Genomic DNA, 10,440 nt, shown 5'->3' on the forward strand with positions numbered 1-10,440 from the left:
GATTAGGTGCCGGACGTGGCTTTTTCATTTGCTTTCCACAGTTGGCTTGTTCATTCTCATTCGAAGTTTTATTGAAGTTGTTGCCGTCTTTGACTTGTGGTTCTTCGACTTTTCACTCTCCTGCCTCGATTTCTCTTATGCAAGGCCTCGCGAGGGGGGCAGCCGAGCGCCCTCGTGAGTGTTTCCGTCCTAGTCGTTCAAAGGTTTCACGACCTGGGTCCATTACAGGAGCACCCCTCCAGTCTGTGCCCCACGGGCACCGCGACACGAACACAGGGCCTGGGTCGGTCGCCCCCCCCCCCACGGCTGGGGCCGGGAACTATCCACGCGCGGGCACGTAGCCGGACGGCACGATAACGGAAGCAAAGCGATGATTAACAACAATAACCCAAACACGCCCCCGCGGGGCTCCACGCTACTGTCTTTTTACGCAGGAAAAAGGAAAAGAAAGAACAAATCAGGCGCAGCTCTCCTCACACCAGCCTGCAGGGAAGACTCGAGCTGCCTCCGGGGCTCAGGCAGACTCCCTCTCGCGCTTCATCGAGGCGCGACGGCGGGCAGACGCGCTACCACCTCCCAAGCAGGTACGACGGCGTGGAGGCTGACCGCGGCCACCGCTAGAAGAGTCACCGGCCGGGAGCTCGCCGAGGAGGAAGCAAGGAAGTTGAAGCCGGGTGCTAGTCGGCTTAGTCGACCACACAACGAACTCCGGCAGCACCTCTGCAGCGCGAAAGCGCGGCCTAGGGGAACGCGCGACCGAAGCGCCCCCCCCCCCAGCCGCAGCAGTCCGCCTGTCACCGTGCTGGAAATCATCTCCAAGGCCGCGGGGAGCTGCCGTGGAGGCCACAGGATGTGTGCGAGGGCGCCCTCGGCCGCCCTTGGGCGGGGAGAGGCAAGCTCGAGCTGGTGAGCCTTCCCCTTCTCTGCGGCCGAGAACCTCCTCGACGGAGCCATGAAGAAGAAGGAGAAGCAAGGGGGGATGAACTGGAAGGGCGCGCGCCGCTCCGTACTTATAGCCGGCGAGGGCCAACCGTCGGCCCCCACGATCGCAGGTAATCATGACCTGCTTTGCATGCAGGGACTTGTCCAATCCATGCAGTTGCCGAGGCGCCGTGGGGAAGTGGAGACGCCCATGTCCAATCAACCGCCACGCGGCGCCCAAGGCCGCAGGCTGTTAGGGCCTGCGGCGCTTCGCTCTGGCCCTTTCGCCTCCCTGCACGGCCAAGTCCGGGCGCGCCTTGGGCCTGGGGGCTACTGTCAGCGTTCTGGGAACGGGGGTCCCCAGACTTGCCTACCTGTGGCGTGGCTTGAGGAGGGGCCCAGCACGGCCCATCTTCATCAACACAGACCCAAGACCCTCGCGAGGGGCCAAGCCTCGCGGGGCGGACGACATGGAGCTTCCTCAGGCACGGCCTCATCAGGCTGGCTCGCGAGGAGGCGGAGAGATCAAGGCGGGGTACCTCACGAGGTGCCCGTGATGCAAGCCATGACGACCAAGGGCGCCAGGCGGGCGCCAGCCCGCGTAGTGTCCTCCTTTCCTCTTTGGTGCAAAGGGAGCAAGCGCAGGCGAGAGCATCAAGTAAAGGCACCCGTTTCGGTGCAACGAGACCAAGACCAGTCCAACGGCAGGGAGGAAGTCATTGTGGAACCCAAGCCAGCGTCACCACCAGAGCCTTTGGCAGGCGAGGACCAACTTTAGTCAGGATAAGTGTACCAGATGTTCCCCTTCAAAATGGCCAATTGTTGGCGCCCTTCCCGCTCAATATTTGGGAAGAGGCCCAGGGCCTTTGCCTATAAATAGGACTAGCCACCCCCAGGGTAGGGGGGCAATCAAGAAGGGAGAATCTAGAAGCCAAGAGAGAAACAAGCTAGGATGGGATCAAGTAGCATCACACAGAGAGAGAGAGAAAGAAGGGCGACTGAACTCCTCCCAGCAGTTCATCCCCCCTGCCAAGAACAGACCCTCGCGAGGCTGTTCTTCCTTGTACTGCTCATCATCATCAGCCCAAGAGGCAATCCACCACACCACACACTGGAGTAGGGTATTACACCACAACGGTGGCCCGAACCAGTATAAACCTTGTGTCTCTTGTGTTGTTCTTTCCATAGCTTAGATCTTAGCGAGGCGGAGGGGTGCAGGTAGGTAGAAGGCGAAATCTCCACGCGCACCTCAGTGTTCGAACCTCGAGGGTCTGCCGGAACCCGAAATCCGACACCCTTGAACCGAGATGAAATTGTTGAACCTCTTTTGACCCAAAAAGTGAGGCCAACATTGAGTCCGTTTCCAAACAACCAAAATGAAGCTTTGCAAGAGGAGAATGATGCGTATGCGGACGATGACAATGAAGTTGATCTCCATGACAACAATGTGGGTGATCTCGCCAAATATCATTTGCAAGAGACAATGGACCATTCCATCCCTTATTACCATGGCTATGCATTGGATTTGGATGACGAAGGTCCCGATGAACAAGTTGATGAGGAGGGGTTCACGGTGAAGGAGGCCAAAGCTTTCGAGAAGGTATTCGGTCGGGATCATCGGACTACATTGTTCAAGGATGTTAGTCTCGCGGATGAAGCTGTGGTAGATGGTGGGCAAGGTATATCTCTTGGGGTTAGGCCAAGATCTCACCGTGATTTGGATTACGGCAAGAACGGGATTGCTAAAGGGTCTAAGTTCGAAACCTTCTTGGAATTGAAGATGTGGCTCGGACGTCAATGTGCGCTACACGGTTGCATGTGCATGTGAAGATGAAAAATGTCCGTGGATTGTGTGTGCAAGACCATGGAAAGGAGGTCCCACTTGGCACGTAGTGAGTTGTGTGCCAACTCACATGTGCCGAGGCAAAAGGGTGGATGGTATGGTTGTGTCCCAAGACCATAGACAACTCACGTCCGAGTTCATCGCTTATAGGTTCTCCAACTCAATATCCACACTCCCAACAATGAGCATCCAACATGTCATTGACCTTGTGAAAGCCATCTTTCATTACAAGGTGAAATACGGCAAGTCATGGAAGGCGAAGCAAGCCACATTTATGATGTTGTATGGTAGTTTGGAGGAATCATACAACCAAATCCCTAGGTTGTTGTTAGCCATGGCCACCACAAACCTGGGCATGGTTCATGTGGTAGAGCCTCATGAAAAAAAATGGTTCATGACGGAAGGAAAGTCTGAGTATTTGGCCGTGCATTTTGGGCGTTCGAGCAATGCGTGAGGGCTTTCGAACATTGTAGGCCGGTCATCACCATTGATGGCACATTCTTGACTGAACGATACAAGGGCACCTTGTTGGTTGCGATAGCAAGTGATGCAAATAACCGGGTGTTGCCATTGGCATTTGCTTTGGTTGAGGTGGAGAACAATGACAACTGGGAGTGGATTTTGCGCCTTTTGAGGACGAAGGTGTTACCCGCTCAGAGGGAAAATTGTGGCATATCGGATCGGCATCAAGGAATTCTTAACGCGGTGGAGATTGACATTCTCGGGCATGCTCCGTTGCACCATCGATGGTGCATGAGGCACTTTTGTTCGAATTTCTATAGGGCATGTAGCCTTAAGGAGTTGGCCGATGATCTTCAAGATTGTTGTCTCGCTTTCTCCGACAAGCGGTTCGCCACTTTTGTTCAACAAATTGCTTGCACACAAAAAACTTGATCCCAGGGGTCAAGACTTTCTCAATAGGCACATTGAATACCGGAACAAGTGGGCATGTGCTTTTGACGAAGATGGCTGGAGATACAGTCAAATGGCAAGCAATATGGCTGAATGCTTCAATAGGGTGCTCAAAGGTGCACGTGGATTACCCGTGATGGTAATAGTTCAATACACATTTGACAAGATGAATGTGTACTTTCTAAAGTACTCGATGGAAACAGATGCACAAATAGCGGGTGAGAACAAGAGCAAGTACAAGTACAAGTACAAGTTCGCACCCAAGGTTGATGAATGGTTAGAATTTCAATCACGGAAGGCAGACTCACAAGAAGCTATACTATATGACAACGAAGAATGGAAGTACGAAGTGAAAGAGCCAGGAGGAACCACAAACGATGTCCGCCAACATGGAGGTCGGGCTTTCAAGGTCTCGTTAACACGGTGTGATTGCTCTTGCGGGAGGCCATTGTTGCTTCATCTCCCATGCTCACACTTGTATACCGCCGGCCGCGTTAGGAATGTGGACGTCAATCACCCCCTCACAGTGAGGGAGTCGGGTTTCTCAATCATGACGGTTAAGAAAACACGGGCTCCCCGCTTTCACCCATACCTTGACCAATCACAATGGCCAGAGTACCATGGAGTTCAACTATGGCTGGATCCGGAGTTGAAGGTTGTTAAACGGGGTAGACATAAGACAAAGTGTCTTAGAGGCGACATGGACGGATGGGGCCATGGTGGCTGACACGAATCAGGCAACGACCAATTCCAAGAGCCTCGTCCTCGTTAGCTTCCTCGGGGCAAGTACCAAAGTTCCATGCAATCCAGGTGAAAGGAGCACCGGCCGCGACTCTTTCCTTCTTGTCTTCTGCTTCTGGTTCCCGAGGTTCCGGAGGAACCATACCGATAAGGGCATGCATCTGCTCGTGCCACTCATCAGAATCGGTGCTCATAAATAGAGGATTCCCCTCGATAGGAAGACCGGCGATTATATCAATATCCTGGAGCGTCATGGTCATCTCCCAGGTCCGAAGATGGAAACTGTGTGTCTCCGGCCTCCAATGATGAGTAAGCGCGGTGATTGCTGCAACATTGAGGGGTGGCGTCGACCGGCTGACTAACTGAATGAAAGGGAGGAGTCATGTCTCCCTTACATACGGTGTGTATCACTCATCATAGCGCATCCCCCCATGGTTGACCCCGTGAGACTAAATCTTCAGAGGTTGAAGCTCCTACAAACAAGCAAATTAGAAAACTACATAAAGGGGCATTTGCGTTTGAAATAAACACGAAATTCATAATACCGGCCACTTTCATTATTACCCGCTGCTGCACCGACATAGCGTACGACCGGTGTTGATGGTCCCAGTGATCATCGAGAAGCCAAACCATCCTAACAATTTCTTTTTTTGTGGGGGCCATCCTAACAATTTCAAACAAAGCATTCTTGTCAACACGATTATCTTTTTAATACAAATAAACTAAAGTAGGCCTACTATATGCAAGATTCAAAGCATATGTATCCAAAGCATTCTTGTCAAATATGAATATAATTCAATACAAATAAACTAAACTAGGCCTACTTCATGCAAGATTCAATACAAATATCTTTTCCATAGAAATAGCATGTCAACCTATGTATCCAAAGCATATATTTTCAATAAAATAAACTAGACTAGGGTTGCAAAATAATAAATCATCTACAATTAGGTATCTAATACATGCAAGATTCTAATCTAATCAAACAAGGGTTCCCCAAATCTTCAAAATACCATACATTTTATGGATAGAAAGAAAGGGATCAAAGGAGAGTACCTTCTAGGATGGATTGGTGAAGAAATCTACGGACCAAATCGTTAGATCTGAAGGATTTGGGAGAGGGGATTGAGAGGGGGAGAGGAGAGGGCCGCCGCCGCCGCTTCTTCTGTAACTGGTGCTGGAAGAATGGGGTGGGTGGGGGAGGGCTAGCGCGCAGCGGCTGCAACTAAGTCACAGTGCAGCGCCTAGCTCGGATGCGCTGTACCGCTGGATACGGGCCCAGAGGCTGCCACGCTGGACAGAGGTGTAACATTCTAGAACAAGGCGCTGCACCGTAGGGTGTGGTGCCAGCGTGTCGGGCGCCACTCAAAAAGATCAGCCGCGTGAAATAATTTTAGGAGCTGTTCATTTTGTGAATTGATTCCATTCAGAGATCAAAATTGTCAAATTTGCCACTAAATGGTCACCGCCCTCCATGGTCTTTCTGGTTGAAAGAAGTCTAAATAACCCCTGAGGTTCCACGAAACGAACACATAACCCCCTGAACTTCAAAACCGGGTATTTAACCCCCTGAAATTTCCAAAACCAGATTAAACACCCCCTGTGGGCTTTGGATGGTGGTTTTAAGAGTGGTTTTGAGCAAGTGGGCCATTTTACACAAGCCATTGTTGGTCCCACCTCTAAACAACTCAATATCATCATAGCTACGCACATGTATTCCATTAAACACGTAGCCTGCAACATGCACAACTCTCATCCATTCCTTCTCATGCATTTCTTCGATGGCCAGTGCGGATTGCTTCCTGAGCATGCTATGCTGTTGTTGCGCTCAAAGTGCCAACATGCATCACATTGCTCACCTGGTTGACCGTGCTCACATGCTTGACAAGTACGCCCGGTTCTGACGCCGTGCCGCATGCCCAGGCCATTGCGCGTGCATTTTGTAGCAGCATGTAGTCTGTTGTATTGGTGGCAGATTCGAAATTCGAGTTGACACACCTATCAGAGTTTTGAGGGGATGGGCACAGAGTGGAACTCGAGGCAGGCCAGCAACAAGCTACGAGCAAGCGCTGGAGCTACATCTCTCACGATGCAATTCTGGCACATTGTGCATTGACCTTCTCCTAAGATGTAGGCATACTTGTCTATATCTGTCGTGCTAGCCACGAGATCAAGACACGGGATATCAACTATTCCCTCTGTCCGGAAAGCTTGTCCTTTAAATGGATGTATCTAGTACCAAGTTAGTGCTAGATGCATCTATTTAAAAACAAGTTTGGGATAAGCTTTTTCGGACGAAGGGAGTACTTAGTTTGGTGTTTTTGATTGTTTGTTGTGCTCTGCAAGGTAAGTGCCCAGTTGCAGACCAAGTAAAGCTCGGCAAGATACGTGAAAAGTCCACAGACGGGGCGTATGGGGCAGGTTCAGACGTGCAACTATGCAAAGCATCAGGCCGTGGCGTGGCCTGGGTATTACCGGTGATGAACAGAGGTGTGGCATGGCTGAAAATGTGCAGAGGAGCTGTGGAGGGGCAAGCATGTGATGACGAGCAGCCACAGACTGGCAGAGATCAAGTCAAGCTAGCTTCGTGTTCGTGAGCTTAACTTCCACAGTACATGTTCCAAGTTGCATCCATCACAAGGAAACTAGGATTTTTAAGGGTAAGAGGAAACTAGCTTCACATACTCTACTTCAAGTTGCATCAGGTGCTTCAGACGGACAGGAATCAGCAAGTCAAGCTTGTTGCTAACAGAAAATAGCAGGCTTGTGTGAAGTGGGCCACGTGGACAAATTAACTCTTAAAACCACTCTACAAAGTCGTTAGGGGGTAATTTATCTGGTTCTGGAAACTCGAGGGGGTTAAATACCTGGTTTTAAAATTCAGGGGGTAATGTGACCAATTTGTGAAAACTCATGGGGTTATCTGGACTTCTTTCCTTTTGGTTGGACTCCCACCATTTCGTCCTTTTTTCCTACTGAAAACGGAATAGGGAAAATCTTTCTTCTTTTGCTTCCCGAGCTCCTCCTCGTCAACGTCGTCGGCAGAGCCGGAGCCTTACCCGGCACCAGAGATTCGTTACTCGGGCCGTCTCCCCCTCCGTGTAGATCACTCCGTCGCGCCAAGGTGAGCTCTCTGAACCCAGGTTTGCCCCGTGGAGCGCTGAGGTTTCTGGGATCTAGTTTGGCTCGTGCTTCCCGTCCGGTGGGAGTGGAATTTACCCCGGGATGGTTTGGTGGCGGGTCTGGGTGTGGAGGATGGGTTCCGGCGTCTAGGCATCTGGGTTGCTCCTTCCCCCTCCTTTTATTTTGTCGATTTTGTCTCATTTGCGTGGAGGAGACGATTTGTTAGTCGAACAGAGGTTTCGGCAGATGAAATACGGGAATTTGTTGCTAAAGTTTGGGTTTGAAACTTGAATTGAGGACATTAGGGGAGAAAATTGTGATACTGATATGTGCATAGACGTTTTGGTTATTCAAACCTTAAGATTACTAGAGCAATTTTGGAAATATACTCAGAAATTCATCTTGTAATATGAGTTTGTGGCCTTGTATATAAAAATGGAGGGAGTATAAAGAAATTCGCGCTGATTGATTTTGGGAGCTTGGACGAGAATATATGTGGATGCTCTGTGTAGAGATGGCGTTTGTGTATTAAGATCACTGTAGAAATTCTGGAATATGTATACAGAAAGTTGTACCCCTTGTTTCTTTCTTAAGTTGGGGATTTTTTTTTGAAAAGGAGGATAACCCATGGTCTGTGCATCAAACGATGCACACAACCATCTTTATTATATTATTCAACATAGCCTTACAAAGTACATACACTAGTCAACCCAAAGCCACCATCCTGGCGCACAGAGTCGCCCTACCTACGAGCTTGATGATGTGTCCTGACCCCGTGCCATACCGAGTATCCCGGTGGCCTCACCAAGCCGCCCGCCGGCTAGCCAGGATCACCAACCGGTCTAGCAAATCCTGAGTGCACACCGCATGTGCACGCTCAGCAATCTGCCCCCGCCATCTTCTGCCGTCTCATCTTTAGGAGTAATCCATGCATAGACCTTGCCACGCCCTTCTGCTGTCGACTCCACCACGACGCCGCACCGCGCTGCCCTCCTGCGTGTTCCTATCAACACACTTCCAGCACCGATACCCTAGTGCACCACGCCGCCGAGACCCACTGCCGGCAATGCTGAAGATGAGACACCACTCCGCCTCTTGTCCCCTCCAGCCAGCACCTGTTCCAAAACCATTTAAGTTGGGAAGATGTTGTTTGGTGATTAAGGTGTTTTTTGATCATCAGGATTACTGGGTTGATTTTGGAAATAAAAGAAGAAAATTGTTCTACTTGTTTTTGAGCACTGATAATTTGCTTGGTGACATACGATAGGTTTTGCTGTTCTTTTGGTATGTGAACTGATGCTTGAAATGAAAGTCTTAAGCAAGTGGCTGATGACGGTCATTTTCACGTGCAGATTTGGCTAGGTTTTTGTTTCTTAGTAACTTAAGATAACTTGAGCAGTTTTGGAAATATAAGCAGATAGTCGTACCGCTTGTTTCTGAATTGGGGAGCTTAGCGGATAAGTTACGTGTCTGCTCTGTCTAGACTAGTAAGCGTGCATGTGCAACGCACATATATGCATTGATATGTCAGGGCGACGACCCCAGAAACGATACCGGTTGAGTGTGCAAGGCGCATTGGAGCAGTGGACGTGCAGCTAGTATGCACGTGCCTCATGACTTCGACCCGCAGCTAGTATGCACATGCAATGCACTCGTAATAGAATTTCAAATTGGAATACACATATCTTATAGTTCCAATTCACATGTAGTTACTTGTGTTGCAACCCTACATGTGCAACAATTTGGAGAGATCAAAATGCTGATGGGATCTACTTGATTGCACCCATGAGGGCACCTTGTGTGCCAGACTTCACAAAACGCAAACGGTTTCAAGAATCGAGTGGATGGATCACTCAAGGTTGCAGCATCTGAAATAAAATGTGGGATAAGAAAATTCAATCAGGCCGCATAAGATATACAAAAACAGACATCTATCAGTTTTGTACAGATCGATGATCTATCTAAGTGGTTCGTCATGTTTCTAATAGAATTTCAGATTCATCCAAAGGAGGCAGCACTGTGAGCTGTTGAGGCAGCAGATAAATTATATTGCTAGGGGCAGTATGGATAGCAGTGCAAGCAGACTTTGCACAACTGGAATCATACATGTCATATCCCATGTGTTCACCAGGCCTCCAGGAAGAACAGGCTCTCCTCCATGAGCGCGAACCCTGATTGGGTGGGTCTCGAAACCACATATCAGCAAGAATTAAAGAGCAGGTCAGTCTGAACAAAAAAATTAGTTGTTGGGTTAATTACGTGGGGGCGGGGACCACCAGTAGCTGGCACTTATAGGGACATGCCGAGCGTCATACGCACAATCACGCAACGGCCGAGACTGGCAGCGTCCGACGCCACTGGGCTGGCCCGCTCCACCGTCGAGACTTGGTTGGCCTGCCTGAAGCCCTGAACCGAGCTCGGATTGGCCGCACCCATGGCAGTTCACCGTGGTTGTGGATGCAGCTTGCCAGAACCCGAGGGAGGAGATATGCGGGTGGACGGCAAGGCAAGACCGGGCTACGGTCGCGCTGTGGCGGCGGATCGGGTGGAGCATGGGGCGGCGGTGGAGCAGCAGTGAGAGGGGCAGCAGGACGGATTATGGCCAAAGGGATAGGGGAGCGCGGCGGCGCCCTAACCCTAACTTCCACCGCTAACGATGGTTCGTGTGCGATGGGTTGCGTTTTTCTTCCTTGGATTTGGATTGGGGTAACGCGGGGCGCAGGACGTTTCGTTGGGAGAGTTTTCGTCCGCCCGGGTAAATTGCTAAACGCAGTTTTCGCGGAACGTTAGTATAGTTTTAACGGTTAGATCAAATTAAGTGACCCTCATCGTAAGGTTGTAATTAGTCTGTGTTGCTTTGTGTATGTTAGGCTGGGTGCACTTAGTGATGAATATGTTTG

The 10,440-nt window shown here is 50.2% G+C and overlaps 1 long non-coding RNA gene across 1 annotated transcript; it reads right to left on the reverse strand.

Annotated features, from left to right (window-relative positions):
* Positions 1-7,420: 7,420 nt before the first annotated feature.
* Positions 7,421-10,367, reverse strand: LOC125551605. The gene is made up of 3 exons (XR_007302870.1): positions 9,800-10,367; positions 9,647-9,711; positions 7,421-9,408 (listed from the first exon to the last, which is right to left on the reverse strand). It is a non-coding gene; the product is annotated as an uncharacterized LOC125551605 (long non-coding RNA).
* Positions 10,368-10,440: the final 73 nt, after the last annotated feature.

This window comes from Triticum urartu, chromosome 4, assembly GCF_003073215.2.
Source record: "Triticum urartu cultivar G1812 chromosome 4, Tu2.1, whole genome shotgun sequence".
Classification (NCBI taxonomy): Eukaryota; Viridiplantae; Streptophyta; class Magnoliopsida; order Poales; family Poaceae; genus Triticum; species Triticum urartu.